This window comes from Hoplias malabaricus, chromosome 1 (assembly GCF_029633855.1).
Source record: "Hoplias malabaricus isolate fHopMal1 chromosome 1, fHopMal1.hap1, whole genome shotgun sequence".
Lineage (NCBI taxonomy): Eukaryota > Metazoa > Chordata > Actinopteri > Characiformes > Erythrinidae > Hoplias > Hoplias malabaricus.
In genome coordinates this window covers 83,668,769-83,683,880 of record NC_089800.1, presented here as the reverse complement: position 1 = coordinate 83,683,880, position 15,112 = coordinate 83,668,769, and the positions used below count along the sequence as shown (strand labels likewise).

Below are 15,112 nucleotides of genomic sequence, written 5' to 3'. Positions count from 1 at the left end.
CTTCACAGGGCAACACACACACATTCACTCACACACTCACACCTACGGACACTTTCGAGTCGCCAATCCACCTACCAACGTGTGTTTTTGGACTGTGGAGGAAACTGGAGCACCCGGAGGAAACCCACGCAGACACAGGGAGAACACACCACACTCCTCACAGACAGTCACCCGGAGGAAACCCACGCAGACACGGGGAGAACACACCACACTCCTCACAGACAGTCACCCGGAGCGGGAATCGAACCCACAACCTCCAGGTCCCTGGAGCTGTGTGACTGCGACTAGTTTAGTCATTTCATTCAGCAGTTCAGGAATGACTGGATGTCCTACCTGGCTGTAGACCTGCCAACATGCGCATACTCTGTGGTCTGCATGTGTGGAATATAGTTACACAAGCTATATTTGAACACTGATACCTACAACAGCTTGCACTGCTAAGCAATGATATAAGCTCTCTCACTAGTGGACTCCTCCAGCTGTAGCCAGGCAGTTTTGGGGGGTGGCTTTGAAGGAAGGTTGGGGGTGGGTTTTTCAATTGGATATTGTCAGGAACGAAGGACGGACTGATGGAGCGGACGCATTCGCTAAAGCACAGATAACGTTTAATTTACAAAAGAACAACAAACAGAGAGCTTAACATAACAAGATGACTAACAGATAGCTAACAGAGGCATGGATAAAGGAACCAAACGAACAGAAGAGGAGTAAAGACAAACTAGAGATACGGACAGACTGGAAGACAAACTAGAGATACGGACAGACTGGATAACACAACTGACTAAACACGATACAGAGAACAATAGAACAATGACCAACAAACAGGAAGTGCAGGAAAGGGACTTAAATACAAGACACTGACGAGACGCACCTGAGACAGATAACGAGGAGGACGGGTTAACAGATGACACGGACGAGGAGGCGGAACAGAGGCGGGACGAGGGCGGAGACAAGGACATAAACAAAACAGAGCCATGTGCAAATAAAGCACATGGCGGGGACAACAGACTGACAGGACGAAGGCGTGACAGATGCCCCCCCCAAGAACGCGCAACTCCCGGGCGCGTACTCCTAAACCCCCCAGGAGCTGGCACAGGAGAGGGCACGGAAAACAAGACAGGACAACAAACCAACGAGTGACAGGACTCAGGACAATACGGGAACAGACACTAGAGCTGGGGACACAACAGAACCGAATATACGAGACGGGACATGGGACATGACAGGAGACTGACAAAGGGGGGCAACAAGAGACGAGAACGGACTGGACAGGACAGGAGTGGACACATGGGAATTGACAGGAGACTGGACTGGAGACAAGACAGGGGACTGAATGTGGGACGGATACGGAGACTGGACACGTTTGGGGACAGAAGACTGGACATGGACAGGTGACAGAACAGGGGACTGGAATGGAGACGGGACTGATGACAGGACTGGGTGCTGGGAATGGACGGGAGCAGAGACTGGTGACGAGACAGGGGATTGAAACGGGGACTGGACATGAGACAGGACAGAGGGTTGGAACGGGGACTGGACAGGAGACGAGACTTGAGACTGGACAGGGGATTGAAACAGAGACTGGACTGGAGACAAGACGGGTGACTGGACATTGGACAGATACGGAGACTGGACATGACTAACAGGGGACTGAACATGAGACAAGACAGGGGTTTGAAACAGAGACTGAACAGGGCTGACAGGGGACTGGACATGAGGCAGGACAGAGGGTTGAAACGTAGACTGAACAGGGCTGACAGGGGACTGGACTGGACTTGGCAGGGGAACAGGTACAAAAACATTTACAGGGACTGACACAAACACAGTGACCGGGACCGGGACAGAGACAAAGGCTGACATGGGCACAGGGATAAGGACAGAGACAGGAACCAAGACAGGGACAGACAAGGGAACCAACATAACAGGGGGGTGCCCAGGACTGGCTAATGTCTGTGTGGCAGTCTGAGGAACCAGCCTGGGCACAGTTCTGGGGATCGGCCCTGAAGTCCTTCGGGCCGACCTACGGACATGGACAGGGGAGGCCGTAGCCACAGTCACGGGGACAGGAGAGGCCGTAGCCACAGTCACGGGGACAGGAGAGGCCGTAGCCACAGTCACGGGGACAGGAGAGGCCGTAGCCACAGTCACGGGGACAGGAGAGGCCGGCGCCGCCATCACGGGGACTGGAGCGGCGGGCGCCGCCATCACGGGGACTGGAGCGGCGGGCGCCGCCATCACGGGGACTGGAGCGGCGGGCGCCGCCATCACGGGGACTGGAGCGGCGGGCGCCGCCATCACGGGGACTGGAGCGGCGGGCGCCGCCATCACGGGGACTGGAGCGGCGGGCGCCGCCATCACGGACACTGGAGCGGCGGGTGCCGCCATCACGGGGACTGGAGCGGCGGGTGCCGCCATCACGGACACTGGAGCGGCGGGTGCCGCCATCACGGACACTGGAGCGGCGGGTGCCGCCATCACGGACACTGGAGCGGCGGGTGCCGCCATCACGGACACTGGAGCGGCGGGTGCCGCCATCAACGGGACAGGAGCGGCGGGTGCCGCCATCAACGGGACAGGAGCGGCGGGTGCCGCCATCACCGGGACAGGAAGCCCTGCGACGTCGTCCACGGAGGCAGGGGAACCTGCGACGTCGTCCACGGAGGCAGGGGAACCTGCGACGACGTCCAAGGAGGCAGGGGGACCTGCGACGACGTCCAAGGAGGCAGGAGAGGCGCGCGTCGCGCTCACGAAGACAGGAGAGCCGCGCGCCGCGCTCTCGAGGACAGGAGAGGCGCGTGCCGCGCTCTCGAGGACAGGGGTTTGTGCTGCTCGCCGGGCTCGCGCTGGAGCTGTAAAGGGTTTAGGGGGTTTCACAGGCGCACCCATTAGATCCCCTCGAGGTGCGCCCCTGTTAGCCTCTGACCTCAGAGCTACGGAGGTGAGGCTAACAGCCCCTACCCTTAACGCCCCCCCAAAAATTTCCCCGGACCTGAGGGGGTAATCCTCCAGCGAGGGGGAGACTCCGGCCCGCTTCTTTCGCCGACTCCTACGACTCGCACTGGAGCAATCACTCGACTCGTGAATCGACTCCTCCCGAAGGCGCTGAGCCACTGTGGCATGTATCTGTCGGAGCCGGCTACTCCATTCCACAGCCCTGTTAAACGAATTTTCTGTGCTAGCTGCGTCCGTGTAATGGTTGGTCATTCTGTCAGGAACGAAGGACGGACTGATGGAGCGGACGCATTCGCTAAAGCACAGATAACGTTTAATTTACAAAAGAACAACAAACAGAGAGCTTAACATAACAAGATGACTAACAGATAGCTAACAGAGGCATGGATAAAGGAACCAAACGAACAGAAGAGGAGTAAAGACAAACTAGAGATACGGACAGACTGGAAGACAAACTAGAGATACGGACAGACTGGATAACACAACTGACTAAACACGATACAGAGAACAATAGAACAATGACCAACAAACAGGAAGTGCAGGAAAGGGACTTAAATACAAGACACTGACGAGACGCACCTGAGACAGATAACGAGGAGGACGGGTTAACAGATGACACGGACGAGGAGGCGGAACAGAGGCGGGACGAGGGCGGAGACAAGGACATAAACAAAACAGAGCCATGTGCAAATAAAGCACATGGCGGGGACAACAGACTGACAGGACGAAGGCGTGACAGATATTTTCAACATCTCGCATATACACTCCAGCTTAAAAAATGCCATTGTACTGTACTTTTACCAAGAACTGTGATAACAGATGCCATTATTTTACATGCAAGGATTATGTAATACGGTTCAAGTAAATGAATGCAGATATTTCTAAGATAACCACAGTGACTACAAGTCTCATATACAGCAAAGCCATGCCTCTGACAACCACAAACTAGTTTAATTTACCAATTTTCTCTCCAGTTGTAGTCAATGCCAAGCCCAGCCACATGCACAATGCTACCAAACTGGGAGGGTGAAGACTAGCATGTGTTTCCATGACATGTTAACACAGTCACTGCTAAAGTCCTGCTACCCCTTCATTGGACATCTAGACTCACTTAGAGGGAACACATCTTGCCCGGTTCTGTTGTGTTATTAAACAGACTCTGGCTTTTATAGACTTACAGTTGCTCATCTGCATGTAGGATGTCCATAAAACCACTATCTTGCCAGTGAGAGAGTTTCTGGGTGCCGGAATGCTGACTAACTCTCAGATCAGCAGAATATGTGCTTTTGCTGCTATCCAGGCAGAGCCCACAGATCCCGGAGAAGTGTTCAGGGAGTGTGGGAGAGCAGGGTGCTGCAGGAGCTGCTGCTGGGTGTAGGAGGCTTCAGGCACTTCCCATGAATCATCATCTTCTGGAGGTCAGGAGCACAGTGGTCAGGGCCAAATGGAGAGGTGTTCAAAAGAGTCTTCAGAGCTTTGTGGCACAATAAACAGCAGTGTATTCCCACACTGAGGCCTTCAAGATGGAGTTCGGCGAGGTTGTGCTGAAGTTAAGAGAACAACAGATCAAGAAATGAAAAACAGGACCCAGTTATATTGAAGTATAGTGGACATTGTGTCAGTCTAATAGACAGTGACAAGGTCAAGAGCATTAATATCTTATTCTTAGTGCATGCCCTGAGTATAAGCGCATTCTTTCATAGTTTTACACAGTTTGGAAAAACATACAACTCAAGGATAGTTCAATCACACAGACCCCAGCAGATGGGATTTGGAAAGGGACACTGGACCTTTATATACTGCATAGCACTGTGTACCATTCATGGGCCAGTCAGTTTCCATCCAAAACAGCCATGGAGAGCATGTTATTATTGTGCAACTTCAAACTGGTCATTATTGACTATATTCACTCATGGAACTTGTTTGTAACTCACACACTTAGTCACTCAGTCACTCACTCACATGCATTTCATACAAAACACACCACAAGGAGTTCCCAAAGGAATCGGCGAGAGTGTTCGGCTTCAAAGAGACTGTAATTAAAAAGTAATCCCTAGAACACAGAGTGCGGACATCTTTTGTAATTGGGAAACTCAACCAACTTCCAATGGAGCTTTTCCACTGCATGGTCCCACTTATTGTTGATTCAGCTCTACTCGACTCTTTTTTGTTGTTGTCATTTACATTAGGCAAATTTGGAACCTGGTACGTGGAACGGGGTACTTTTTCAGTCCCTGCTCTCTTGTGGTTCCAAGTGAGTCGAGTATGGACTGAACTGTGACGTGTAAACCTTGCAGACATTGATTGGTTAGAGAGACATCCAACACAAACTAGCCATCTGTAAAACCTCCAAGCTTCAGTACAGAGCACATTTGTTTTTATCCAAGCGAAAATGTCAGCTTGTAAAACATCTCTGTGGTCTTTTGAAGAGGTGCAAATGCTCCTAAAATGGTGGCCAATGAAAAACTCCAGCAAGAGCTGAACGATGCAGCAACAAAGGAAGTATCTCCACTGATCTATCTGAACAAATGCGCGGTTGTGTTCAGGGTTCAGTCCCAAAAAACAACTAAAACATGAGTAAACAAAGATTAATGTTACCGCTGCTATTGTTCTGGGAGGTTTCCAAGACCCGTGGGGAGGGGCGGGGAATGTTACAGTGGAAAACCGACTGGAAAACAAGTGAGAAGAGTAGGTACTTTACATTTCTTTAGTGGGATCTAAATTTTGGGAATAGCTGGTGTATTCACACCCATAACTGCACACCAAATGCAGAGAGACTGACACTAAATGAGCACCGTTTCCTCCAGTCACAAACACCAATCATAACAAGTCACCAGAGAAAGATCTGCGCCATATGGAAGAGCCATGTGTAAACAGCTATAGAACCTGCTGTCCACTTGTGGTCAGATCACTCGAGACAGATGTTGATACCAAGTGTGAGAATAGCCTGAGACAGGTGAGGGGTTTCTGTTCAGCCACTGAGCTGACTTTATGAGTCATCTGAGTGCAAAGACCAATTAGCAATCTGCCAACGGTTGCTGGACGTTTCACACCAGAACCGCCACCTCCACCCAATACACTCTCTGTCTCTCTCTCTCTCTCTCTCTCGCTCTCTCTCTCTCTCTCTCTCTCTCTCTCGCTCTCTCTCTCTCTCTCTCTCACACACACACACACATGGAATTATCCACTTGGCTCTCAATATTATCAGACGACTCGTCTCTGTGTGTAATTACAATATCTGTGTCTTGTTGGTTCCATTATGGCAACAAAAGGTCCTTACCATCAGGCCACTTCGGTGAATAATGAGGAGCACACTTGACTTTCATTGAGAGATATTTCCCAATCTGATGCCATTATAGCACACAATGATTTGAACAATGGCACCAGACAAGCAGGAGTATGTGAATATTACAGACAGGAAGCATGGTGTACTCTTAAAAATTAACAAATAGTTATACATTTCTCTAATGCTTTGCAGCAGTTTCATAAAAAAAATCTGGCTGCATCTCTATATCAAGAGAGAAGTGTACATGCCAGCATCGGATGGTAATTTATATTTATTTCAACCATCCATTCATTATCTGTAAGCGCTTATCCACTTCAGGGTCATGGTGGGTCCAGAGCCTACCTGGAATCATTGGGCGCAAGGCGGGAATACACCCTGGAGGGGGCGCCAGTCCTTCACAGGGCAACACACACACACACATTCACTCACACCTACGGACACTTTTGAGTCCCCAATCAACCTACCAATGTGTGTTTTTGAACTGTGGGAGGAAACCGGAACACCCGGAGGAAACCCACGCAGACACAGAGAGAACACACCAAACTCCTCACAGACAGTCACCCGGAGGAAACCCACGCAGACACAGAGAGAACACACCAAACTCCTCACAGACAGTCACCCGGAGCGGGAATCAAACCCACAACCTCCAGGTCCCTGGAGCTGTGTGACTGCGACACTAACCTGCTGCACCACTGTGCCGGCCTATTTATATTTATTTATATAATTATAATTTATCTTAGATATTTTAAATTTCTCTTTATGATATATATCACGTATAAATCACAAGTATAACACCACGCCTTTTTTTTTTCTTTATTAAATAATCAGGCCTTAATTAAGTGAATATTTAGCACATTTCCCTCTGTTTTTGATTTCCTCACTGAAGTGAGTCCAGGCTCCGGAAGTTTGAAGGTATCTTTCCAGAGACATATCTCTTAAGCAGATCATAAATTAGAAAAAAATAGCTTTGATCTCAAGAACAACGGCATAAACAGGGACCTCATTATCTTAATTCAGACACATCCAAATACACAGCATGGAGGAAGAGAAAGAAGGAATCTCAGGAAGAATTGAATGTGTATGAAAGAAAGAAAGGAAGGAAGAAAGAAAGAGTGATGTTCCCTTTATACAGTTCTGTAAAATCCTGACACATGACATTTTGGCTCTGAGTGTAGTGTTCCATTAGCCATTCTTTTAGAGGAAGCCAGGCAGGCATAATTTTCAATAATCTGTCACAGAAACAGAGAACGCCATACTTTTACTTTGAAATGTTCGGCTCTATTCAGTTTTATCAATAAGGCAACTCTGGATAGGGTTTCAATGATTAAATGTAAAACAGAAGGAAGTCGAATACTTAATTCCAATTACAGGCCTCAGGAAAAAGGCATTATATTCTATGTAAATGTAAATGGAGCTTTCTCTAATTCATGCACAGATTATGAACAGAAGTGTGCCTTAATGGCTGTGGTCAATCAGTCGCATTACTAATTATTCCTCCACTTATTCCTCATATCCACTCATCCACTTATTTACACTGTGGTAATTGCTGGCCTGTCTGTTCTAAGTGATTTGTGGAAAGAAAAAAAGTATTTTCCTCAAACGCGATACTTGAAAGAGTACAGACAGAGCCATGATTTCTCGTATTCTCCGTACAGAATTACGTACAACGCTCCGTACAGAACTCATATATGATTGATAAGACTTTCTTGTATCTTTAAGTGGAGAGATAAACTGCAGACGGTGTGGACGTGTGGCTGTACACAATCCTCCAGCTTGTAATGCTGAGAGCTTAGCTTAGCGCTCGCCTGGCCGCTAACATTAGCAATGACTGGCGGCGAGTTCTTACCATTAAGTTTTCACATCAAAGGGATTTAGTTAAATTCAGAGCAGACAGTTAAAAGTGGGCGCGCTGTGGATCTTGTAAATGCAGTCTTTGAGTTGTGCCCCTCGGGGGACACTTCACACACTTCAGCAGAGTGCGGCTGTGTGAAGAGCGCAGCCAATGACAGCCATCAGGAAAACTCCGCTACACACAGCCGAGCCACGGGGAGGAGGTAAGTGTTTTCTGACTCAAGCCTTTCTCTTTTCTCCCCCACCACCTCTCTCTGTTTCTCAAACCTGTACAAATAAAAACATATATATACTTTCATCCATTTCTTTTTAAAAGCTTCACACTGTTATGTTTCTCCTGCTGCTCAGTTAAGAAATCAAATTTACACAGTTCTCCTCTTACTCCAAATGGAACCGACTGGCCAGGAATTGCTTATTCACATTTTTTGCACTGGATCCACTGGAGCTGCCTACTACAAAAGCCACCAAGTTTTGAGTCTAGGGTAATATTAAAAATGGCTTACTACTCCCTGCAATGAGCAGTCTGCACCCAAAGAGAGCACACTATGTCTAACAAAGAGCTGTATGGTGTTCAGCCACATGTGGACAGTGTCTCATTGGACATGCAGTATAGTGAAATATTTGGGTATCATTTTTTTTTTTATTTCACTAGTGACCAGGTGCACCCCACAAAGAGCTGGGAGATTCAACATGTCACTCAAATTTTCCAGTTAATCAGGCTAGAATCTACTTAAACACAAATATACAAGTACAGCAAAGGACAATGTATCCAAGCTTGTCGTACCTTGTGCCTGCTTGAGTAATATATATATTATTTATTGTCATTGCTGTTTGAGCGACTGGTAAACCTGCCATGACAGAACAGATCAAATTACCCTGCACAAAATGCAAAAGTGAATTAGTTTAGCAAGAACATAGCACAGAAACAGCAAGTGCTTTCCACATATCCATGTGTAGCTCAACATGTAACTCAGTGTTGATTACAAAATGCATGAAACATGAACTTCTGTTACAACAAACCATAAGCAGATAATTCATTCATTGTCTGTAAGCGCTTATCCAGTTCAGGGTTGCGGTGGGTCCAGAGCCTACCTGGAATCATTGGGCGCAAGGCGGGAATACACCTTGGAGGGGGCGCCAGTCCTTGACAGGACAACACATACACTCACACTTTTGAGTCGCCAATCAACCTACCAACGTGTGTTTTTGGACTGTGGGAGGAAACCCACGCAGACACAGGGAGAACACACCAAACTCCTTACAGACAGTCACCCGGAGGAAACCCACGCAGACACAGAGAGAACACACCACACTCCTCACAGACATTCACCCGGAGGAAACCCACGCAGACACAGAGAGAACACACCAAACTCCTCACAGACAGTCACTCGGAGGAAACCCACGCAGACACAGGGAGAACACACCACACTCCTCACAGACAGTCACCCGGAGCGGGACTCAAACCCACAACCTCCAGGTCCGTGGAGCTGTGTGACTGCGACACTACCTGCTGCGCCACCGTGCCGCCCTTAAGTAGATAATAGCAAACTAAATACATATTTATTCGCCTTTATACAAAAAGCTCTTCCAGGAATGCTGACTGCCCCTTCTCCCTTCAAATGGAAGCAGTTTTTCTGGTCTCTCACAAAACGAGTTAATTTGTATAAACACATAATACATCATTGCCATCATTCCAACAGAACAACATCCTGTTCACAGGCAGACAGATTTGTTCTGTATCACCCCCTTGAGTATTGAGTGTTTCAACCACCGCAGTAACATAAGGACACATGTTCTTGAGTTTGTACAGCAGGACTGTGTATGAGTATATTTCTGGTCTTAGTCGCGTCCCATTCGTGCAACACCAAAAAAAGCAAACTTTAAAAGCATGTCTGTGCTGACTATATTCAGCATAAAGCGGAAATTGTAAATTTGATCTTGTGGCGAACCATTTCTTTCAAAGTGGGAAATATGACAAAATATATAAATACTGAAGATACCATCCGAAAATCACGTAATGACAGAGTTAATTGTTTTCACTCATTCTTTAATGCTCTGTTACCGCTTCATCCTGTTTATGGTTGCGGTTAGGGATCACTGGAACACGCCCTGAACACAGCAACAGCTCATCACACTCTCACACAATCCCTCACACCTTAATGGGCAACTTCACACCGTCAATCCACCTACAAGACACAACCAGTGTGTGCTTTTGGATGGTGGGTGGAAACTTAGGCACCCAAAGGAGACCAATGCAGGCACAGGGAGAACGCACATTGGGGCAGCCTTGGCCTAATGGTTTGATGGAACATCCACGGCTGAAGTGCTCTTGAGCAAGGCACCAAACCCCCAAACGTTCCCCGTGTGTCGGGGATGGCTGCCTCCTGCTCTGGTGTGTGTTCACAGCCCCTAGTGGACGAGTGAGTGAGTGCGTGTTTGTGCACTGCCACAGGTGGGTTAAATGCGGAAGACATTTCATTGTACATTGTACGATGACAAAATAATTGCACATTATTACATTATAACTCCTCACAGACAGTGGCCCGAGGTTGGGATTGAACCCACAATCCCAGAACCCTGGAGCCGTGTGACGGCAGTACGGCCTGCTGTGCCAATATGCTGCCCCCATTGCATCATCAATCAATATGAAACAATGATGAATAACAATAAATATCATCCCTGATGAAAACCTCAGTCAAATCCCAGACTTGCAAAGACACGCCTGTGTTGAAAACGTATTCGAGTATCATGACGATATCATTTTTGCTGAAGTACCCACTCCCGCCCTTAGTCCTTGATTTCACAGCTGAACTCCATAAGCATTGTCCTATGGTTTCTCATTCCATGGCGTGTATTATTTTGATCGTGGCCGGTTTTATTTCTCTCCCTCAGGCGGCTGGCCTCCTCCATCTCTCCGAGGGCCCTCGCACTCTCTTTTTTGCTTGTCCTTGCACACTGATCAATGCAAATGCTGTTATTTAGCCAAGCCTGAAATTAAAAGGCTTTGGATCAATTGGATGCACTTACACACAGCAAGGTGGACTCATGACAGGCTCTGTCTCGCACGTTTTTTTCTTTTTGTGTGTGTATGTGTGTGTATGTATAGTCTGACTCATAAGAGGGCTTCTGAAAATACTACACACACCCCCACACACGTTTATCACAGAGTCGTGCGACAGAATACACGGATGTATAGAAATGGGTTTATAGTTGTGAAAAATAGGGCCAGGTCCGTGGACATGGATTAAGCTGTTGAACCTAGTCTTGGCCTAAATTGCAATGCCAATGGTGTTTCACCCTTCCAAATCCTGTTTAGACCAGGCTCAGGTGTAATCTGGGTCTGGGAAAACAGCCTCTAGTGGCTCTGTCTTGTGCATGGGTTTTATCACAGATTTGTGATGGTGCTAAGTGTGTACTGTGTACATGCAGTAAACAAAGGTAGTTTTATGGATGTGAAAACTACCTTAAACCTTTTTTTTTCCCTTAAATATAAGTAAAATAAATAAATACAAATCTACACACACACACACACACACGCACATGCACACGCACACACACACACACACGCACACACGCGCGCACACACACACACACACACGATTTTGATATTTGTTTTAGAGTTTTTTTTATTTATTTTTTTTTATTAGTCCATTGCTGTTAGTGATTGTTGTATGTGATGTCTGTAATGTCTGTACGGACACATACACACACACACACACACACACATACGCATACGCACACACGCACACACACACACACACACACACACACACACATTGAAATGCTTGCTTTAGGTTTCTCAAAATATCCAGCAGGGATATTTTGAGTTCAGCTCGAGATCAGAGTAATCCCAAACACATTCAGTGCTGAGACCTGGATTCTGATGTGGCCTGTCAATGTTTCTAAGAACATCAGCAGCTTCTCTGTTTAAGGGGTTCCTTCTCATATTAAAAAAAAATGTGATCAAAGGTGAAACATGCTTTAATAGTCATTGCACAGCAATACAACCAAATCTGGACTCTGCATTTTGACTCTAGTGATTAAAGGCAGTGAGGATACCCACATCCAGCATTGCAGGTGGATGTTGAAGGAGGAGATTCCTCTATTACCAAGCCATTTTTCCTGACCTTCTGGTCCCAAGCCCACTTCTCAAAACCTTAGGCCATGGAATCATTGGGCGCAAGGCAGGAATACACCCTGGAGGGGGCGCCAGTCCTTCACAGGGCAACACAGACACAGACACTTTTGAGTCGCCAATCCACCTACCAACATGTGTTTTTGGACTGTAGGAGGAAACCAGAGCACCCGGAGGAAACCCACGCAGACACAGGGAGAACACACCAACTCCTCACAGACAGTCACCCGGAGCGGGAATCGAACCCAGAACCTCCAGGCCCCTGGAGCTGTGTGACTGCGACACAAACCTGCTGCACCACCGTGCCGCCCAATTTCTCTCTTTTCTATCTTTTTATTCCTCTTTGATCTCATTTCCACCTGAGAATGAAAAACTGTGATTAATGGTGATTTTGAACGGAAATGAAAGAAAACGATGAGCGGCCTCTGTGTATTAATTCATTAAAAAATGGGTTTGTTATTTTGGAAAATATATCTTGTATGTCTTTTGCGAAAGGCTGCAAACCGTGGATACATACCCCTTTTTATACACTCACTCACTCACACTGGTGCAGCGCTGCTGAACAGGGCTTCAGTGCATACGGAGCTTTTTTGAGCTGACCCACTTTCTGTGCCTGGCCGAGCGTGTGCTGCTGCTGCTGGGGAGATCCCTGCAGATTCCCCTCCAACAGAGAGCCTCCACGGCCCTCTCATGCACATGCATGGTGGTGTATTACTCCCTCCAACACACACACACACACACAGACGCCCGATGGACCCTCAGCTTCACAAACACAACCACATCCCTGACACATTAGTGAAGAACCACAAAGACATCCATATTCATACAGTCCATTAGCATCTCCTTTGTGGACCCTTCACTTTTTTGCAGGCGCGCTATCGTGCAGCCCACCACAGCCCATCGCTTGGAAGGAAGAAGTGCACACCATTTCCTCTCTCTTCACATCCTAAAAATTTTTGCTTTCTGCTGGGCCCTGATGTATCACAAGGCGCTTACTGTTATAAATTAAACATAAATGCAAATGAGCCAATGTGCTATTGTTCTTCGTTCCTATTCAAATGGATCAGCGTGTCTCTAGATTAATTCAGGGACATTGGAGTGTGCTCCTGTATGTCACTGGGGACCAGACTGCACCCCTCCCAATGCGTGCGCGCGCACACACACACACACACACACACACACTTCTTATAATACAAACGCCTGTCACTGAATATTACACTCACAGGGAAATTAATAACTGGAAACAATTCCATCTTCAACGTTGAGGGAATAAATGAACTGTACACACTGAAGTGCTCTTTTAAGAGATGCATCACCGTTGTAACGCTGGTCCTCTTTCAGCCTGATTGTCATTTCTCTCTTTCACCATTAGTGCTCTTCCCTGGTTTGTTGCAGCTGTTGAAAGCCTCTTGTCCAAGCCTAGGCCGGGCATGAAGTGCAGTAATCTATGCTTCAGTCCAGTATCTATAACCATGCAGTCGTAGCTAATGTTTAGAGATGGTACCAGAAGGTTGCTAGTTTGATGCCCTTGAGCATAGCACCTAATCCCCAAATGAATGTGTGTGTTTACTCCCACTGATGGGTTGGACAATGTTCATAGAGAAAGTCACAGTCACTTTGCTACAGGAAAAATACCCAAAGGAGTAAAGTTTAAAGGCCACGTGTTTTAAAATGGTTCCATACACAAACAGGCCAGTGGTTTTATAGTCGGCCCACAATGTGATTGTGATGAATCCTGAAATCCACAGATTCACACGCTGTGTCAAAGATTCATTAAAGAACAAAGGCTTCCTGGGTGTTTTTCAGGTGTAAAATAAGCTGTGTATTTGCAGAGCGGCTGATTGTGAAGTGAAGGTGAAGCTCCGGCACCGGCTGCTTAACAGGACTCCTCACTTATTCTAAAGAGATCCAGAAGAATGCCACACAGATCCTGTGATTGCGTGTGATTTGAGCATTTCAGAGCTGCATAAACAGGATTGAGTCGTAAGCGACGGCCAGCTCAAAACCAGGCCTGGAGCCTGAGGATCCACTCCTGCTGCACACACACTCACACACACACACACACACACACACACACAAGGCCTGCTGCAAGCTTCTAGCCACTGCATCTCTGATTGTAACGTGAAGTGAACAAAGAAATATAAATAATGTACTTCTATATTATGATCACTAAACTGTGCTTTCCAAAATGCAGTGATTTTATTTCCAGTCAAAAACAAGGCACTTTCATTTTATTCACAAAAGGGACAGTAGACAGCGTGTATTTATCAGAACATAGCACCAAATATTCAACAGGTGATTGTCATTAAAATGTGTTGTGCTTAATGTATCCAGCGTACAGTCTTAAAAATAAAGGTTCTACAAAGTGTCCTTCGAGCGATGCCTTAGAAGAACCACTTGTAGTTCCATAAAGGACTGAGTTTGTTTAAGAGTAGTGTGAGTGTTAAAAGTTATGAGCAAAAATGTTTCTATATTGGACCAAAAGGTGTTAATCTATTATCTTTTATAAAATACAGTTCCACACCTCCAAGGTTCAGTTAGATGCTGGTTGCATTTTGTGCTTCTCACTATCAAATAAATCCCAAACACACAAACACATTCGAAAAAGTCGAGGTCTGAGCTCCATTGCTTTGAGAACATTAGTAGCTTCTTCTTAATTACGTAATCAGATGTGATTCAACATACATGTAATTGTTATTAGGGCGGCACGGTGGTGCAGCAGATTAGTGTCGCAGTCACACAGCTCCAGGGGCCTAGAGGTTGTGGGTTCGATTCCTGCTCCGGGTGACTGTCTGTGAGGAGTGTGGGGTGTTCTCCCTGTGTCTGCGTGGGTTTCCTCCGGGTTACTGTCTGTGAGGAGTGTGGTGTGTTCTCCCTGTGTCTGCGTG

At 46.9% G+C, this 15,112-nt stretch overlaps 1 protein-coding gene across 1 annotated transcript in view; it reads left to right on the top strand.

Annotated features, from left to right (window-relative positions):
* Positions 1 to 12,422, top strand: part of LOC136709759 (potassium/sodium hyperpolarization-activated cyclic nucleotide-gated channel 1-like) — a 56,289-nt gene extending 43,867 nt beyond the window's left edge. The window contains exon 12 of the mRNA XM_066685291.1: positions 12,379 to 12,422. The gene's annotated coding sequence lies outside the window, so the exon portion shown is untranslated. The remainder of the gene's footprint in view (positions 1 to 12,378) is intronic.
* Positions 12,423 to 15,112: the final 2,690 nt, after the last annotated feature.